We start from the raw sequence: 19285 nt of genomic DNA on the forward strand, positions 1-19285 counted from the left end.
TGATATATTGCTTATCTTGTTCATAAATGTTTTAATCATGCCTTCTTTAAGAATGCATTACTTGAATTCAACTCTAGAATGATTTTTTATCTCTATTTTGCTCTTTGTCACTCTTTTTTCCCTTTTTCATTCAAAACATTACTTTGAAAATCTTCACAACACCACGTTTTTTTGTTTTTCAATTTAAGATGACCCATTCTAATGTTCACAGAACAATACTTTTCTTTTTAAAACGCATTAAACATTTGCGTGACGAAAAATTTTTTTACATGTAAGGACCAATAATAAGGTGCTGCTGACATTTGAACTCAGGATTTCCTGTTTACAAGACAGGCGCTTTAACCACTTAGCAACAGCACCTATTTTAGTGATACAGAAGGGATCATTAATTTAGTATTGGTGATCAAATTCTGTGCCTGTGTTAAAGTGTCTTAATATGTATTCTAATGTTAAACAAGCAAGGATTCCTAATCTGTAAACAAGAATAGCTATGTTGTATTACAAAAGAACACAATTTAAACTCAATCCCATATTTTGAATAGTTCATAAATAAGTGTTTTACATATATTCATCAATATTGCAAAAATCTAGGGTTATATTTCATCTGCCTCTTGCTCATTGAAATACCTTTTTGATTTTTGCAATCACAGTATTGTTACTATAATATTGAAAACACTTTCAGTTTTTATTAGGTTTAAGATGATCTGTTCAACCGAAAGATAAATCAGACTTTTCTAATTGAATTGAATCGCAGGACGACTTAATGAAAATAGTTTTTTTATATAAGAATGAGGAAAGTAAGGCACTGCTGAGATTTGAACTCAGGATCTCCTGTTTACTAGACAGGCGCTTTAACCAGCTAAGCCACAGCACCCTCTTGAAAATGCTTTAAGGAACAGTTTGCCATATGGTGTTCAAGAGAAACCTGAGTTTTTCACTTTCATAATCATTTCTCAGTTCAGAAAACGCACTACTCAAATAGTTTAGACGAGGATACTGATCCTATTCATAAACACCTCATTGATATATTGCTTATCCTATTCATAAATGTTTTAATTATGCCTTCTTTAAGAATGCATTACTTGATTTCAACTCTAGAATGATTTTTCATTTCTATTTTGCTCTTTGTCACTCTTTTTTCCCTTTTTCATTCAAAGCATTACTTTGAAAATCTTCACAATACCACGTTTTTTTGTTTTTCAATTTAAGATGACCCATTCTAATGTTCACAGAACAACACTTTTCTTTTTAAAATGTATTAAACATTTGCGTGATGAAAAATATTTTTACATGTAAGGACCAATAATAAGGTGCTGCCGAGATTTGAACTCAGGATTTCCTGTTTACAAGACAGGCGCTTTAACCACTTAGCCACAGCACCTATTTTAGTGATACAGAAGGGATCATTAATTTAGTATTGGTGATCAACTTCTGTGCCTGTGTTAAAGTGTCTTAATATGTATTCTAATGTTAAACAAGCAAGGATTCCTAATCTGTAAACAAGAATAGCTATGTTGTATTAAAAAAGAACACATTTTAAACTCAATCCCATATTTTGAATAGTTTATAAATAAGTGTTTTACATATATTCATCAATATTGCTCAAATCTAGGGTCATATTTCATCTGCCTCTTGCTCATTGAAATACCTTTTTGATTTTGCAATCACAGTATTGTTACTATAATATTGAAAACACTTTCAGTTTTTATTAGGTTTAAGATGATCTGTTCAACCGAAAGATAAATCAGACTTTTCTAATTTAATTGAATCGCAGGACGACTTGATGAAAATAGTTTTTTATATAAGAATGAGGAAAGCAAGGCACTGCTGAGATTTCAACTCAGGATCTCCTGTTTACTAGACAGGAGCTTTAACCAGCTAAGCAACAGCACCCTCTTGAAAATGCTTTAAGGAACAGTTTGCCATAGGGTGTTCAAGAGAATCCTGAGTTTTTCACTTTCATAATCATTTCTCTGTTCAGAAAACGCTCTACTCAACTACTTTAGACGAGGATACTGATCCTATTCATAAACACCTCATTGATATATTGCTTATCTTGTTCATAAATGTTTTAATCATGCCTTCTTTAAGAATGCATTACTTGAATTCAACTCTAGAATGATTTTTTATCTCTATTTTGCTCTTTGTCAATCTTTTTACCTTTTTCATTCAAAACATTACTTTGAAAATCTTCACAACACCACGTTTTTTTGTTTTTCAATTTAAGATGACCCATTCTAATGTTCACAGAACAATACTTTTCTTTTTAAAACGCATTAAACGTTTGCGTGATGAAAATTATTTTTACATGTAAGGACCAATAATAAGGTGCTGCTGACATTTGAACTCAGGGTTTCCTGTTTACGAGACAGGCGCTTTAACCACTTAGCAACAGCACCTATTTTAGTGATACAGAAGGGATCATTAATTTAGTATTGGTGATCAAATTCTGTGCCTGTGTTAAAGTGTATTAATATGTATTCTAATGTTAAACAAGCAAGGATTCCTAATCTGTAAACAAGAATAGCTATGTTGTATTACAAAAGAACACATTTTAAACTCAATCCCATATTTTGAATAGTTCATAAATAAGTGTTTTACATATATTCATCAATATTGCTCAAATCTGGGGTTATATTTCATCTGCCTCTTGCTCAGAAATACCTTTTTGATTTTGCAATCACAGTATTGTTACTATAATATTGAAAACACTTTCAGTTTTTATTAGGTTTAAGATGATCTGTTCAACCGAAAGATAAATCAGACTTTTCTAATTGAATTGAATCGCAGGACGACTTAATGAAAATAGTTTTTTATATAAGAATGAGGAAAGCAAGGCACTGCTGAGATTTGAACTCAGGATCTCCTGTTTACTAGACAAGCGCTTTAACCAGCTAAGCCACAGCACCCTCTTGAAAATGCTTTAAGCAACAGTTTGCCATATGGTGTTCAAGAGAATCCTGAGTTTTTCACTTTCATAATCATTTCTCAGTTCAGTAAACGCTCTACTCAACTACTTTAGACGAGGATACTGATCCTATTCATAAACACCTCATTGATATATTGCTTATCTTGTTCATAAATGTTTTAATCATGCCTTCTTTAAGAATGCATTAATTGAATTCAACTCTAGAATGATTTTTTATCTCTATTTTGCTCTTTGTCACTCTTTTTTCCCTTTTTCATTCAAAACATTACTTTGAAAATCTTCACAAAACCACGTTTTTTTGTTTTTCAATTTAAGATGACCCATTCTAATGTTCACAGAACAATACTTTTCTTTTTAAAATGTATTAAACATTTGCGTGATGAAAATTATTTTTACATGTAAGGACCAATAATAAGGTGCTGCTGAGATTTGAACTCAGGATTTCCTGTTTACGAGACAGGCGCTTTAACCACTTAGACACAGCACCTATTTTAGTGATACAGAAGGAATCATTAATTTAGTATTGGTGATCAAATTCTGTGCCTGTGTTAAAGTGTCTTAATATGTATTCTAATGTTAAACAAGCAAGGATTCCTAATCTGTAAAAAAGAATAGCTATGTTGTATTACAAAAGAACACATTTTAAACTCAATCCCATATTTTTAATAGTTCATAAATAAGTGTTTTACATATATTCATCAATATTGCTCAAATCTAGGGTTATATTTCATCTGCCTCTTGCTCATTGAAATACCTTTTTGATTTTTGCAATCACAGTATTGTTACTATAATATTGAAAACACTTTCAGTTTTTATTAGGTTTAAGATGATCTGTTCAACCAAAAGATAAATCAGACTTTTCTAATTGAATTGAATCGCAGGACGACTTAATGAAAATAGTTTTTTTATATAAGAATGAGGAAAGCAAGGCCTGGTGAGATTTGAACTCAGGATCTCCTGTTTACTAGACAGGCGCTTTAACCAGCTAATCCACAGCACCCTCTTGAAAATGCTTTAAGGAACAGTTTGCCATATGGTGTTCAAGAGAAACCTGAGTTTTTCACTTTCATAATCATTTCTCAGTTCAGAAAACGCTCTACTCAACTACTTTAGACGAGGATACTGATCCTATTCATAAACACCTCATTGATATATTGCTTATCTTGTTCATAAATGTTTTAATCATGCCTTCTTTAAGAATTCATTACTTGAATTCAACTCTAGAATGATTTTTTATCTCTATTTTGCTCTTTGTCACTCTTTTTTCCCTTTTTCATTCAAAACATTACTTTGAAAATCTTCACAACACCACGTTTTTTTGTTTTTCAATTTAAGATGACCCATTCTAATGTTCACAGAACAATACTTTTCTTTTTAAAACGCATTAAACATTTGCGTGATGAAAATTATTTTTACATGTAAGGACCGATAATAAGGTGCTGCTGACATTTGAACTCAGGATTTCCTGTTTACGAGACAGGCGCTTTAACCACTTAGCAACAGCACCTATTTTAGTGATACAGAAGGGATCAATAATTTAGTATTGGTGATCAAATTCTGTGCCTGTGTTAAAGTGTCTTAATATGTATTCTAATGTTAAACAAGCAAGGATTCCTAATCTGTAAACAAGAATAGCTATGTTGTATTACAAAACAACACATTTTAAACTCAATCCCATATTTTGAATAGTTCATAAATAAGTGTTTTACATATATTCATCAATATTGCTCAAATCTAGGGTTATATTTCATCTGCCTCTTGCTCATTGAAATACCTTTTTGATTTTTGCAATCACAGTATTGTTACTATAATATTGAAAACACTTTCAGTTTTTATTAGGTTTAAGATGATCTGTTCAACCGAAAGATAAATCAGACTTTTCTAATTTAATTGAATCGCAGGACGACTTAATGAAAATCATTTTTTATTTAAGAATGAGGAAAGCAAGGCACTGCTGAGATTTGAACTCAGGATCTCCTGTTTACTAGACAGGCGCTTTAACCAGCTAAGCCACAGCACCCTCTTGAAAAAGTTTTAAGGAACAGTTTGCCATATGGTGTTCAAGAGAAACCTGAGTTTTTCACTTTCATAATCATTTCTCAGTTCAGAAAACGCACTACTCAAATAGTTTAGACGAGGATACTGATCCTATTGATAAACACCTCATTGATATATTGCTTATCCTGTTCATAAATGTTTTAATTATGCCTTCTTTAAGAATGCATTACTTGAATTCAACTCTAGAATGATTTTTTATCTCTATTTTGCTCTTTGTCACTCTTTTTCCCTTTTTCATTCAAAGCATTACTTTGAAAATCTTCACAATACCATGTTTTTTTGTTTTTCAATTTAAGATGACCCATTCTAATGTTCACAGAACAACACTTTTCTTTTTAGATGTATTAAACATTTGCGTGACGAAAATTATTTTTACATGTAAGGACCAATAATAAGGTGCTGCTGAGATTTGAACTCAGGATTTCCTGTTTACGAGACAGGCGCTTTAACCACTTAGCCACAGCACCTACTTTAGTGATACAGAAGGGATCATTAATTTAGTATTGGTGATCAAATTCTGTGCCTGTGTTAAAGTGTCTTAATATGTATTCTAATGTTAAACAAGCAAGGATTCCTAATCTGTAAACACGAATAGCTATGTTGTATTACAAAAGAACACATTTTAAACTCAATCCCATATTTTGAATAGTTCATAAATAAGTGTTTTACATATATTCATCAATATTGCTCAAATCTGGGGTTATATTTCATCTGCCTCTTGCTCAGAAATACCTTTTTGATTTTGCAATCACAGTATTGTTACTATAATATTGAAAACACTTTCAGTTTTTATTAGGTTTAAGATGATCTGTTCAACCGAAAGATAAATCAGACTTTTCTAATTGAATTGAATCGCAGGACGACTTAATGAAAATAGTTTTTTATATAAGAATGAGGAAAGCAAGGCACTGCTGAGATTTGAACTCAGGATCTCCTGTTTACTAGACAAGCGCTTTAACCAGCTAAGCCACAGCACCCTCTTGAAAATGCTTTAAGCAACAGTTTGCCATATGGTGTTCAAGAGAATCCTGAGTTTTTCACTTTCATAATCATTTCTCAGTTCAGTAAACGCTCTACTCAACTACTTTAGACGAGGATACTGATCCTATTCATAAACACCTCATTGATATATTGCTTATCTTGTTCATAAATGTTTTAATCATGCCTTCTTTAAGAATGCATTAATTGAATTCAACTCTAGAATGATTTTTTATCTCTATTTTGCTCTTTGTCACTCTTTTTTCCCTTTTTCATTCAAAACATTACTTTGAAAATCTTCACAAAACCACGTTTTTTTGTTTTTCAATTTAAGATGACCCATTCTAATGTTCACAGAACAATACTTTTCTTTTTAAAATGTATTAAACATTTGCGTGATGAAAATTATTTTTACATGTAAGGACCAATAATAAGGTGCTGCTGAGATTTGAACTCAGGATTTCCTGTTTACGAGACAGGCGCTTTAACCACTTAGACACAGCACCTATTTTAGTGATACAGAAGGGATCATTAATTTAGTATTGGTGATCAAATTCTGTGCCTGTGTTAAAGTGTCTTAATATGTATTCTAATGTTAAACAAGCAAGGATTCCTAATCTGTAAAAAAGAATAGCTATGTTGTATTACAAAAGAACACATTTTAAACTCAATCCCATATTTTTAATAGTTCATAAATAAGTGTTTTACATATATTCATCAATATTGCTCAAATCTAGGGTTATATTTCATCTGCCTCTTGCTCATTGAAATACCTTTTTGATTTTTGCAATCACAGTATTGTTACTATAATATTGAAAACACTTTCAGTTTTTATTAGGTTTAAGATGATCTGTTCAACCAAAAGATAAATCAGACTTTTCTAATTGAATTGAATCGCAGGACGACTTAATGAAAATAGTTTTTTTATATAAGAATGAGGAAAGCAAGGCCTGGTGAGATTTGAACTCAGGATCTCCTGTTTACTAGACAGGCGCTTTAACCAGCTAAGCCACAGCACCCTCTTGAAAATGCTTTAAGGAACAGTTTGCCATATGGTGTTCAAGAGAAACCTGAGTTTTTCACTTTCATAATCATTTCTCAGTTCAGAAAACGCTCTACTCAACTACTTTAGACGAGGATACTGATCCTATTCATAAACACCTCATTGATATATTGCTTATCTTGTTCATAAATGTTTTAATCATGCCTTCTTTAAGAATTCATTACTTGAATTCAACTCTAGAATGATTTTTTATCTCTATTTTGCTCTTTGTCACTCTTTTTTCCCTTTTTCATTCAAAACATTACTTTGAAAATCTTCACAACACCACGTTTTTTTGTTTTTCAATTTAAGATGACCCATTCTAATGTTCACAGAACAATACTTTTCTTTTTAAAACGCATTAAACATTTGCGTGATGAAAATTATTTTTACATGTAAGGACCGATAATAAGGTGCTGCTGACATTTGAACTCAGGATTTCCTGTTTACGAGACAGGCGCTTTAACCACTTAGCAACAGCACCTATTTTAGTGATACAGAAGGGATCAATAATTTAGTATTGGTGATCAAATTCTGTGCCTGTGTTAAAGTGTCTTAATATGTATTCTAATGTTAAACAAGCAAGGATTCCTAATCTGTAAACAAGAATAGCTATGTTGTATTACAAAACAACACATTTTAAACTCAATCCCATATTTTGAATAGTTCATAAATAAGTGTTTTACATATATTCATCAATATTGCTCAAATCTAGGGTTATATTTCATCTGCCTCTTGCTCATTGAAATACCTTTTTGATTTTTGCAATCACAGTATTGTTACTATAATATTGAAAACACTTTCAGTTTTTATTAGGTTTAAGATGATCTGTTCAACCGAAAGATAAATCAGACTTTTCTAATTTAATTGAATCGCAGGACGACTTAATGAAAATCATTTTTTATTTAAGAATGAGGAAAGCAAGGCACTGCTGAGATTTGAACTCAGGATCTCCTGTTTACTAGACAGGCGCTTTAACCAGCTAAGCCACAGCACCCTCTTGAAAAAGTTTTAAGGAACAGTTTGCCATATGGTGTTCAAGAGAAACCTGAGTTTTTCACTTTCATAATCATTTCTCAGTTCAGAAAACGCACTACTCAAATAGTTTAGACGAGGATACTGATCCTATTGATAAACACCTCATTGATATATTGCTTATCCTGTTCATAAATGTTTTAATTATGCCTTCTTTAAGAATGCATTACTTGAATTCAACTCTAGAATGATTTTTTATCTCTATTTTGCTCTTTGTCACTCTTTTTCCCTTTTTCATTCAAAGCATTACTTTGAAAATCTTCACAATACCATGTTTTTTTGTTTTTCAATTTAAGATGACCCATTCTAATGTTCACAGAACAACACTTTTCTTTTTAGATGTATTAAACATTTGCGTGACGAAAATTATTTTTACATGTAAGGACCAATAATAAGGTGCTGCTGAGATTTGAACTCAGGATTTCCTGTTTACGAGACAGGCGCTTTAACCACTTAGCCACAGCACCTACTTTAGTGATACAGAAGGGATCATTAATTTAGTATTGGTGATCAAATTCTGTGCCTGTGTTAAAGTGTCTTAATATGTATTCTAATGTTAAACAAGCAAGGATTCCTAATCTGTAAACACGAATAGCTATGTTGTATTACAAAAGAACACATTTTAAACTCAGTCCCATATTTTGAATAGTTCATAAATAAGTGTTTTACATATATTAATCAATATTGCTCAAATCTAGGGTTATATTTCATCTGCCTCTTGCTCATTGAAATACCTTTTTGATTTTTGCAATCACAGTATTGTTACTATAATATTGAAAACACTTTCAGTTTTTATTAGGTTTAAGATGATCTGTTCAACCGAAAGATAAATCAGACTTTTCTAATTTAATTGAATCGCAGGACGAATTAATGAAAATAGTTTTTTATTTAAGAATGAGGAAAGCAAGGCACTGCTGAGATTTGAACTCAGGATCTCCTGTTTACTAGACAGGCGCTTTAACCAGCTAAGCGACAGCACCCTCTTGAAAATGCTTTAAGGAACAGTTTGCCATATGGTGTTCAAGAGAATCCTGAGTTTTTCACTTTCATAATAATTTCTCAGTTCAGAAAACGCTCTACTCAACTACTTTAGACGAGGATACTGATCCTATTGATAAACACCTCATTGATATATTGCTTATCCTGTTCATAAATGTTTTAATTATGCCTTCTTTAAGAATGCATTACTTGATTTCAACTCTAGAATGATTTTTTATCTCTCTTTTGCTCTTTGTCACTCTTTTTTCCCTTTTTCATTCAAAGCATTACTTTGACAATATTCACAATACCACGTTTTTTTGTTTTTCAATTTAAGATGACCCATTCTAATGTTCACAGAACAACACTTTTCTTTTTAAAATGTATTAAACATTTGTGTGATGAAAATTATTTTTACATATAAGGACCAATAATAAGGTGCTGTTGAGATTTGAAATCAGGTTTTCCTGTTTACGAGACAGGCGCTTTAACCACTTAGCCACAGTGCCTACTTTAGTGATATAGAAGGGATCATTAATTTAGTATTGGTGATCAAATTCTATGCCTGTGTTAAAGTGTCTTAATATGTATTCTAATGTTAAACAAGCAAGGATTCCTAATCTGTAAACAAGAATAGCTATGTTGTATTAAAAAAGAACACATTTTAAACTCAATCCCATATATTGAATAGTTCATAAATACGTGTTTTACATATATTCATCAATATTGCTCAAATCTAGGGTTATATTTCATCTGCCTCTTGCTCATTGAAATACCTTTTTGATTTTTGCAATCACAGTATTGTTACTATAATATTGAAAACACTTTCAGTTTTTATTAGGTTTAAGATGATCTGTTCAACCGAAAGATAAATCAGACTTTTCTAATTGAATTGAATCGCAGGACGACTTAATGAAAATAGTTTTTTATATAAGAATGAGGAAAGCAAGAGACTGCTGAGATTTGAACTCAGGATCTCCTGTTTACTAGAGAGGCGCTTCAACCAGCTAAGCCACAGCACCCTCTTGAAAATGCTTTAAGGAACAGTTTGCCATACGGTGTTCAAGAGAATCCTGAGTTTTTCACTTTCATAATCATTTCTCAGTTCAGAAAACGCTCTACTCAACTACTTTAGACGAGGATACTGATCCTATTCATAAACACCTCATTGATATATTGCTTATCTTGTTCATAAATGTTTTAATCATGCCTTCTTTAAGAATGCATTACTTGAATTCAACTCTAGAATGATTTTTTATCTCTATTTTGCTCTTTGTCACTCTTTTTTCCCTTTTTCATTCAAAACATTACTTTGAAAATCTTCGCAACACCACGTTTTTTTGTATTTCAATTTAAGATGACCCATTCTAATGTTCACAGAACAACACTTTTCTTTTTAAAATGTATTAAACATTTGCGTGATGAAAATTATTTTTACATGTAAGGACCAATAATAAGGTGCTGCTGAGATCTGAACTCAGGATTTCCTGTTTACGAGACAGGCGCTTTAACCACTTAGCCACAGCACCTATTTTAGTGATACAGAAGGGATCATTAAATTAGTAATGGTGATCAAATTCTGTGCCTGTGTTAAAGTGTCTTAATATGTATTCTAATGTTAAACAAGCAAGGATTCCTAATCTGTAAACAAGAATAGCTATGTTGTATTACAAAAGAACACAATTTAAACTCAATCCCATATTTTGAATAGTTCATAAATAAGTGTTTTACATATATTCATCAATATTGCAAAAATCTAGGGTTATATTTCATCTGCATCTTGCTCATTGAAATACATTTTTGATTTTTGCGATCACAGTATTGTTACTATAATATTGAAAACACTTTCAGTTTTTCTTAGGTTTAAAGATGATCTGTTCAACCGAAAGATAAATCAGACTTTTCTAATTGAATTGAATCGCAGGACGACTTAATGAAAATAGTTTTTTATATAAGAATGAGGAAAGCAAGGCACTGCTGAGATTTGAACTCAGGATCTCCTGTTTACTAGACAGGCGCTTTAACCAGCTAAGCCACAGCACCCTCTTAAAAATGCTTTAAGGAACAGTTTGCCATATGGTGTTCAAGAGAAACCTGAGTTTTTCACTTTCATAATCATTTCTCAGTTCAGAAAACGCACTACTCAAATAGTTTAGACGAGGATACAGATCCTATTCATAAAAAACCTCATTGATATATTGCTTATCCTGTTCATAAATGTTTTAATTATGCCTTCTTTAAGAATGCATTACTTGATTTCAACTCTAGAATGATTTTTCATTTCTATTTTGCTCTTTGTCTCTCTTTTTTCCCTTTTTCATTCAAAGCATTACTTTGAAAATCTTCACAATACCACGTTTTTTTGTTTTTCAATTTAAGATGACCCATTCTAATGTTCACAGAACAACACTTTTCTTTTTAAAATGTATTAAACATGTGCGCGATGAAAATTATTTTTACACGTAAGGACCAATAATAAGGTGCTGCTGAGATTTGAACTCAGGATTTCCTGTTTACAAGACAGGCGCTTTAACCACTTAGCCACAGCACCTATTTTAGTGATACAGAAGGGATCATTAATTTAGTATTGGTGATCAACTTCTGTGCCTGTGTTAAAGTGTCTTAATATGTATTCTAATGTTAAACAAGCAAGGATTCCTAATCTGTACACAAGAATAGCTATGTTGTATTAAAAAAGAACACATTTTAAAATCAATCTCATAATTTGAATAGTTTATAAATAAGTGTTTTACATATATTCATCAATATTGCTCAAATCTAGGGTCATATTTCATCTGCCTCTTGCTCATTGAAATACCTTTTTGATTTTGCAATCACAGTATTGTTACTATAATATTGAAAACACTTTCAGTTTTTATTAGGTTTAAGATGATCTGTTCAACCGAAAGATAAATCAGACTTTTCTAATTTAATTGAATCGCAGGACGACTTGATGAAAATAGTTTTTTATATAAGAATGAGGAAAGCAAGGCACTGCTGAGATTTGAACTCAGGATCTCCTGTTTACTAGACAGGCGCTTTAACCAGCTAAGCCACAGCACCCTCTTGAAAATGCTTTAAGGAACAGTTTGCCATATGGTGTTCAAGAGAATCCTGAGTTTTTCACTTTCATAATCATTTCTCTGTTCAGAAAACGCTCTACTCAACTACTTTAGACGAGGATACTGATCCTATTCATAAACACCTCATTGATATATTGCTTATCTTGTTCATAAATGTTTTAATCATGCCTTCTTTAAGAATGCATTACTTGAATTCAACTCTAGAATGATTTTTTATCTCTATTTTGCTCTTTGTCACTCTTTTTTACCTTTTTCATTCAAAACATTACTTTGAAAATCTTCACAACACCACGTTTTTTTGTTTTTCAATTTAAGATGACCCATTCTAATGTTCACAGAACAATACTTTTCTTTTTAAAACGCATTAAACATTTGCGTGATGAAAATTATTTTTACATGTAAGGACCAATAATAAGGTGCTGCTGACATTTGAACTCAGGGTTTCCTGTTTACGAGACAGGCGCTTTAACCACTTAGCAACAGCACCTATTTTAGTGATACAGAAGGGATCATTAATTTAGTATTGGTGATCAAATTCTGTGCCTGTGTTAAAGTGTCTTAATATGTATTCTAATGTTAAACAAGCAAGGATTCCTAATCTGTAAACAAGAATAGCTATGTTGTATTACAAAAGAACACATTTTAAACTCAATCCCATATTTTGAATAGTTCATAAATAAGTGTTTTACATATATTCATCAATATTGCTCAAATCTGGGGTTATATTTCATCTGCCTCTTGCTCATTGAAATACCTTTTTGATTTTGCAATCACAGTATTGTTACTATAATATTGAAAACACTTTCAGTTTTTATTAGGTTTAAGATGATCTGTTCAACCGAAAGATAAATCAGACTTTTCTAATTGAATTGAATCGCAGGACGACTTAATGAAAATAGTTTTTTATATAAGAATGAGGAAAGCAAGGCACTGCTGAGATTTGAACTCAGGATCTCCTGTTTACTAGACAGGCGCTTTACCCAGCTAAGCCACAGCACCCTCTTGAAAATGCTTTAAGCAACAGTTTGCCATATGGTGTTCAAGAGAATCCTGAGTTTTTCACTTTCATAATCATTTCTCAGTTCAGTAAACGCTCTACTCAACTACTTTAGACGAGGATACTGATCCTATTCATAAACACCTCATTGATATATTGCTTATCTTGTTCATAAATGTTTTAATCATGCCTTCTTTAAGAATGCATTACTTGAATTCAACTCTAGAATGATTTTTTATCTCTATTTTGCTCTTTGTCACTCTTTTTTCCCTTTTTCATTCAAAACATTACTTTGAAAATCTTCACAAAACCACATTTTTTTGTTTTTCAATTTAAGATGACCCATTCTAATGTTCACAGAACAATACTTTTCTTTTTAAAATGTATTAAACATTTGCGTGATGAAAATTATTTTTACATGTAAGGACCAATAATAAGGTGCTGCTGAGATTTGAACTCAGGATTTCCTGTTTACGAGACAGGCACTTTAACCACTTAGCCACAGCACCTATTTTAGTGATACAGAAGGGATCATTAATTTAGTATTGGTGATCAAATTCTGTGCCTGTGTTAAAGTGTCTTAATATGTATTCTAATGTTAAACAAGCAAGGATTCCTAATCTGTAAAAAAAGAATAGCTATGTTGTATTACAAAAGAACACATTTTAAACTCAATCCCATATTTTTAATAGTTCATAAATAAGTGTTTTACATATATTCATCAATATTGCTCAAATCTAGGGTTATATTTCATCTGCCTCTTGCTCATTGAAATACCTTTTTGATTTTTGCAATCACAGTATTGTTACTATAATATTGAAAACACTTTCAGTTTTTATTAGGTTTAAGATGATCTGTTCAACCGAAAGATAAATCAGACTTTTCTAATTGAATTGAATCGCAGGACGACTTAATGAAAATAGTTTTTTTATATAAGAATGAGGAAAGCAAGGCACTGCTGAGATTTGAACTCAGGATCTCCTGTTTACTAGACAGGCGCTTTAACCAGCTAAGCCACAGCACCCTCTTGAAAATGCTTTAAGGAACAGTTTGCCATATGGTGTTCAAGAGAATCCTGAGTTTTTCACTTTCATAATCATTTCTCAGTTCAGAAAACGCTCTACTCAACTACTTTAGACGAGGATACTGATCCTATTCATAAACACCTCATTGATATATTGCTTATCTTGTTCATAAATGTTTTAATCATGCCTTCTTTAAGAATTCATTACTTGAATTCAACTCTAGAATTATTTTTTTTCTCTATTTTGCTCTTTGTCACTCTTTTTTCCCTTTTTCATTCAAAACATTACTTTGAAAATCTTCACAACACCACGTTTTTTTGTTTTTCAATTTAAGATGACCCATTCTAATGTTCACAGAACAACACTTTTCTTTTTAAATGTATTAAACATTTGCGTGACGAAAATTATTTTTACATGTAAGAACCAATAATAAGGTGCTGCTGAGATTTGAACTCAGGATTTCCTGTTTACGAGACAGGCGCTTTAACCACTTAGCCACAGCACCTACTTTAGTGATACAGAAGGGATCATTAATTTAGAATTGGTGATCAAATTCTGTGCCTGTGTTAAAGTGTCTTAATATGTATTCTAATGTTAAACAAGCAAGGATTCCTAATCTGTAAACACGAATAGCTATGTTGTATTACAAAAGAACACATTTTAAACTCAATCCCATATTTTGAATAGTTCATAAATAAGTGTTTTACATATATTAATCAATATTGCTCAAATCTAGGGTTATATTTCATCTGCCTCTTGCTCATTGAAATACCTTTTTGATTTTTGCAATCACAGTATTGTTACTATAATATTGAAAACACTTTCAGTTTTTATTACGTTTAAGATGATCTGTTCAACCGAAAGATAAATCAGACTTTTCTAATTGAATTGAATCGCAGGACGACTTAATGAAAATAGTTTTTTATATAAGAATGAGGAAAGCAAGGCCCTGCTGAGATTTGAACTCAGAATCTCCTGCTTACTAGACAGGCGCTTCAACCAGCTAAGCCACAGCACCCTCTTGAAAATGCTTTAAGGAACAGTTTGCCATACGGTGTTCAAGAGAAACCTGAGTTTTTCACTTTCATAATCATTTCTCAGTTCAGAAAACGCACTACTCAAATAGTTTAGACGAGGATACTGATCCTATTCATAAACACCTCATTGATATATTGCTTATCCTGTTCATAAATGTTTTAATTATGCCTTCTTTAAGAATGCATTACTTGATTTCAACTCTAGAATGATTTTTCATTTCTATTTTGCTCTTTGTCACTCTTTTTTCCCTTTTTCATTCAAAGCATTACTTTGAAAATCTTCACAATACCACGTTTTTTTGTTTTTCAATTTAAGATGACCCATTCTAATGTTCACAGAACAACACTTTTCTTTTTAAAATGTATTAAACATTTGCGTGATGAAAATTATTTTTACATGTAAGGACCAATAATAAGGTGCTGCTGAGATTTGAACTCAGGATTTCCTGTTTACAAGACAAGCGCTTTAACCACTTAGCCACAGCACCTCTTTTAGTGATACAGAAGGGATCATTAATTTAGTATTGGTGATCAACTTCTGTGCCTGTGTTAAAGTGTCTTAATATGTATTCTAATGTTAAACAAGCAAGGATTCCTAATCTGTAAACAAGAATAGCTATGTTGTATTAAAAAAGAACACATTTTAAACTCAATCCCATAATTTGAATAGTTTATAAATAAGTGTTTTACATATATTCATCAATATTGCTCAAATCTAGGGTCATATTTCATCTGCCTCTTGCTCATTGAAATACCTTTTCGATTTTGCAATCACAGTATTGTTACTATAATATTGAAAACACTTTCAGTTTTTATTAGGTTTAAGATGATCTGTTCAACCGAAAGATAAATCAGACTTTTCTAATTGAATTGAATCGCAGGACGACTTAATGAAAATAGTTTTTTATATAAGAATGAGGAAAGCAAGGCACTGCTGAGATTTGAACTCAGGATCTCCTGTTTACTAGACAGGCGCTTTAACCAGCTAAGCCACAGCACCCTCTTGAAAATGCTTTAAGGAACAGTTTGTCATATGGTGTTCAAGAGAATCCTGAGTTTTTCACTTTCATAATCATTTCTCTGTTCAGAAAACGCTCTACTCAACTACTTTAGACGAGGATACTGATCCTATTCATAAACACCTCATTGATATATTGCTTATCTTGTTCATAAATGTTTTAATCATGCCTTCTTTAAGAATGCATTACTTGAATTCAACTCTAGAATGATTTTTTATCTCTATTTTGCTCTTTGTCACTCTTTTTTACCTTTTTCATTCAAAACATTACTTTGAAAATCTTCACAACACCACGTTTTTTTGTTTTTCAATTTAAGATGACCCATTCTAATGTTCACAGAACAATACTTTTCTTTTTAAAACGCATTAAACATTTGCGTGATGAAAATTATTTTTACATGTAAGGACCAATAATAAGGTGCTGCTGACATTTGAACTCAGGGTTTCCTGTTTACGAGACAGGCGCTTTAACCACTTAGCAACAGCACCTATTTTAGTGATACAGAAGGGATCATTAATTTAGTATTGGTGATCAAATTCTGTGCCTGTGTTAAAGTGTCTTAATATGTATTCTAATGTTAAACAAGCAAGGATTCCTAATCTGTAAACAAGAATAGCTATGTTGTATTACAAAAGAACACATTTTAAACTCAATCCCATATTTTGAATAGTTCATAAATAAGTGTTTTACATATATTCATCAATATTGCTCAAATCTGGGGTTATATTTCATCTGCCTCTTGCTCATTGAAATACCTTTTTGATTTTGCAATCACAGTATTGTTACTATAATATTGAAAACACTTTCAGTTTTTATTAGGTTTAAGATGATCTGTTCAACCGAAAGATAAATCAGACTTTTCTAATTGAATTGAATCGCAGGACGACTTAATGAAAATAGTTTTTTATATAAGAATGAGGAAAGCAAGGCACTGCTGAGATTTGAACTCAGGATCTCCTGTTTACTAGACAGGCGCTTTACCCAGCTAAGCCACAGCACCCTCTTGAAAATGCTTTAAGCAACAGTTTGCCATATGGTGTTCAAGAGAATCCTGAGTTTTTCACTTTCATAATCATTTCTCAGTTCAGTAAACGCTCTACTCAACTACTTTAGACGAGGATACTGATCCTATTCATAAACACCTCATTGATATATTGCTTATCTTGTTCATAAATGTTTTAATCATGCCTTCTTTAAGAATGCATTACTTGAATTCAACTCTAGAATGATTTTTTATCTCTATTTTGCTCTTTGTCACTCTTTTTTCCCTTTTTCATTCAAAACATTACTTTGAAAATCTTCACAAAACCACATTTTTTTGTTTTTCAATTTAAGATGACCCATTCTAATGTTCACAGAACAATACTTTTCTTTTTAAAATGTATTAAACATTTGCGTGATGAAAATTATTTTTACATGTAAGGACCAATAATAAGGTGCTGCTGAGATTTGAACTCAGGATTTCCTGTTTACGAGACAGGCACTTTAACCACTTAGCCACAGCACCTATTTTAGTGATACAGAAGGGATCATTAATTTAGTATTGGTGATCAAATTCTGTGCCTGTGTTAAAGTGTCTTAATATGTATTCTAATGTTAAACAAGCAAGGATTCCTAATCTGTAAAAAAAGAATAGCTATGTTGTATTACAAAAGAACACATTTTAAACTCAATCCCATATTTTTAATAGTTCATAAATAAGTGTTTTACATATATTCATCAATATTGCTCAAATCTAGGGTTATATTTCATCTGCCTCTTGCTCATTGAAATACCTTTTTGATTTTTGCAATCACAGTATTGTTACTATAATATTGAAAACACTTTCAGTTTTTATTAGGTTTAAGATGATCTGTTCAACCGAAAGATAAATCAGACTTTTCTAATTGAATTGAATCGCAGGACGACTTAATGAAAATAGTTTTTTTATATAAGAATGAGGAAAGCAAGGCACTGCTGAGATTTGAACTCAGGATCTCCTGTTTACTAGACAGGCGCTTTAACCAGCTAAGCCACAGCACCCTCTTGAAAATGCTTTAAGGAACAGTTTGCCATATGGTGTTCAAGAGAATCCTGAGTTTTTCACTTTCATAATCATTTCTCAGTTCAGAAAACGCTCTACTCAACTACTTTAGACGAGGATACTGATCCTATTCATAAACACCTCATTGATATATTGCTTATCTTGTTCATAAATGTTTTAATCATGCCTTCTTTAAGAATTCATTACTTGAATTCAACTCTAGAATTATTTTTTTTCTCTATTTTGCTCTTTGTCACTCTTTTTTCCCTTTTTCATTCAAAACATTACTTTGAAAATCTTCACAACACCACGTTTTTTTGTTTTTCAATTTAAGATGACCCATTCTAATGTTCACAGAACAACACTTTTCTTTTTAAATGTATTAAACATTTGCGTGACGAAAATTATTTTTACATGTAAGAACCAATAATAAGGTGCTGCTGAGATTTGAACTCAGGATTTCCTGTTTACGAGACAGGCGCTTTAACCACTTAGCCACAGCACCTACTTTAGTGATACAGAAGGGATCATTAATTTAGAATTGGTGATCAAATTCTGTGCCTGTGTTAAAGTGTCTTAATATGTATTCTAATGTTAAACAAGCAAGGATTCCTAATCTGTAAACACGAATAGCTATGTTGTATTACAAAAGAACACATTTTAAACTCAATCCCATATTTTGAATAGTTCATAAATAAGTGTTTTACATATATTAATCAATATTGCTCAAATCTAGGGTTATATTTCATCTGCCTCTTGCTCATTGAAATACCTTTTTGATTTTTGCAATCACAGTATTGTTACTATAATATTGAAAACACTTTCAGTTTTTATTACGTTTAAGATGATCTGTTCAACCGAAAGATAAATCAGACTTTTCTAATTGAATTGAATCGCAGGACGACTTAATGAAAATAGTTTTTTATATAAGAATGAGGAAAGCAAGGCACTGCTGAGATTTGAACTCAGAATCTCCTGCTTACTAGACAGGCGCTTCAACCAGCTAAGCCACAGCACCCTCTTGAAAATGCTTTAAGGAACAGTTTGCCATACGGTGTTCAAGAGAAACCTGAGTTTTTCA

At 31.7% G+C, this 19285-nt stretch overlaps 19 non-coding genes across 19 annotated transcripts; all 19 read right to left on the reverse strand.

Annotated features, from left to right (window-relative positions):
• Positions 1-800: 800 nt before the first annotated feature.
• Positions 801-874, reverse strand: TRNAT-AGU (transfer RNA threonine (anticodon AGU)). The gene has a single exon. It is a non-coding gene; the product is annotated as a tRNA-Thr (tRNA).
• A 2469-nt stretch (positions 875-3343) lies between these two features.
• On the reverse strand, positions 3344-3416 carry TRNAT-CGU (transfer RNA threonine (anticodon CGU)). Its single transcript has one exon. It is a non-coding gene; the product is annotated as a tRNA-Thr (tRNA).
• Positions 3417-4875: 1459 nt separating this feature from the next.
• On the reverse strand, positions 4876-4949 carry TRNAT-AGU (transfer RNA threonine (anticodon AGU)). Its single transcript has one exon. It is a non-coding gene; the product is annotated as a tRNA-Thr (tRNA).
• A 432-nt stretch (positions 4950-5381) lies between these two features.
• TRNAT-CGU (transfer RNA threonine (anticodon CGU)) lies at positions 5382-5454 on the reverse strand. Its single transcript has one exon. It is a non-coding gene; the product is annotated as a tRNA-Thr (tRNA).
• Positions 5455-6398: 944 nt separating this feature from the next.
• Positions 6399-6471, reverse strand: TRNAT-CGU (transfer RNA threonine (anticodon CGU)). The gene has a single exon. It is a non-coding gene; the product is annotated as a tRNA-Thr (tRNA).
• A 1459-nt stretch (positions 6472-7930) lies between these two features.
• Positions 7931-8004, reverse strand: TRNAT-AGU (transfer RNA threonine (anticodon AGU)). The gene has a single exon. It is a non-coding gene; the product is annotated as a tRNA-Thr (tRNA).
• A 432-nt stretch (positions 8005-8436) lies between these two features.
• TRNAT-CGU (transfer RNA threonine (anticodon CGU)) lies at positions 8437-8509 on the reverse strand. The gene has a single exon. It is a non-coding gene; the product is annotated as a tRNA-Thr (tRNA).
• A 1967-nt stretch (positions 8510-10476) lies between these two features.
• Positions 10477-10549, reverse strand: TRNAT-CGU (transfer RNA threonine (anticodon CGU)). The gene has a single exon. It is a non-coding gene; the product is annotated as a tRNA-Thr (tRNA).
• A 440-nt stretch (positions 10550-10989) lies between these two features.
• On the reverse strand, positions 10990-11063 carry TRNAT-AGU (transfer RNA threonine (anticodon AGU)). The gene has a single exon. It is a non-coding gene; the product is annotated as a tRNA-Thr (tRNA).
• A 946-nt stretch (positions 11064-12009) lies between these two features.
• TRNAT-AGU (transfer RNA threonine (anticodon AGU)) lies at positions 12010-12083 on the reverse strand. The gene has a single exon. It is a non-coding gene; the product is annotated as a tRNA-Thr (tRNA).
• Positions 12084-13028: 945 nt separating this feature from the next.
• Positions 13029-13102, reverse strand: TRNAT-AGU (transfer RNA threonine (anticodon AGU)). Its single transcript has one exon. It is a non-coding gene; the product is annotated as a tRNA-Thr (tRNA).
• Positions 13103-13536: 434 nt separating this feature from the next.
• TRNAT-CGU (transfer RNA threonine (anticodon CGU)) lies at positions 13537-13609 on the reverse strand. The gene has a single exon. It is a non-coding gene; the product is annotated as a tRNA-Thr (tRNA).
• Positions 13610-14050: 441 nt separating this feature from the next.
• Positions 14051-14124, reverse strand: TRNAT-AGU (transfer RNA threonine (anticodon AGU)). Its single transcript has one exon. It is a non-coding gene; the product is annotated as a tRNA-Thr (tRNA).
• Positions 14125-14557: 433 nt separating this feature from the next.
• TRNAT-CGU (transfer RNA threonine (anticodon CGU)) lies at positions 14558-14630 on the reverse strand. Its single transcript has one exon. It is a non-coding gene; the product is annotated as a tRNA-Thr (tRNA).
• A 1458-nt stretch (positions 14631-16088) lies between these two features.
• Positions 16089-16162, reverse strand: TRNAT-AGU (transfer RNA threonine (anticodon AGU)). Its single transcript has one exon. It is a non-coding gene; the product is annotated as a tRNA-Thr (tRNA).
• Positions 16163-17107: 945 nt separating this feature from the next.
• TRNAT-AGU (transfer RNA threonine (anticodon AGU)) lies at positions 17108-17181 on the reverse strand. The gene has a single exon. It is a non-coding gene; the product is annotated as a tRNA-Thr (tRNA).
• A 434-nt stretch (positions 17182-17615) lies between these two features.
• Positions 17616-17688, reverse strand: TRNAT-CGU (transfer RNA threonine (anticodon CGU)). The gene has a single exon. It is a non-coding gene; the product is annotated as a tRNA-Thr (tRNA).
• A 441-nt stretch (positions 17689-18129) lies between these two features.
• Positions 18130-18203, reverse strand: TRNAT-AGU (transfer RNA threonine (anticodon AGU)). The gene has a single exon. It is a non-coding gene; the product is annotated as a tRNA-Thr (tRNA).
• Positions 18204-18636: 433 nt separating this feature from the next.
• TRNAT-CGU (transfer RNA threonine (anticodon CGU)) lies at positions 18637-18709 on the reverse strand. The gene has a single exon. It is a non-coding gene; the product is annotated as a tRNA-Thr (tRNA).
• Between the last annotated feature and the right edge of the window lie 576 nt (positions 18710-19285).

The sequence above is a fragment of the Triturus cristatus genome, chromosome 8 (assembly GCF_964204655.1).
Source record: "Triturus cristatus chromosome 8, aTriCri1.1, whole genome shotgun sequence".
Lineage (NCBI taxonomy): Eukaryota > Metazoa > Chordata > Amphibia > Caudata > Salamandridae > Triturus > Triturus cristatus.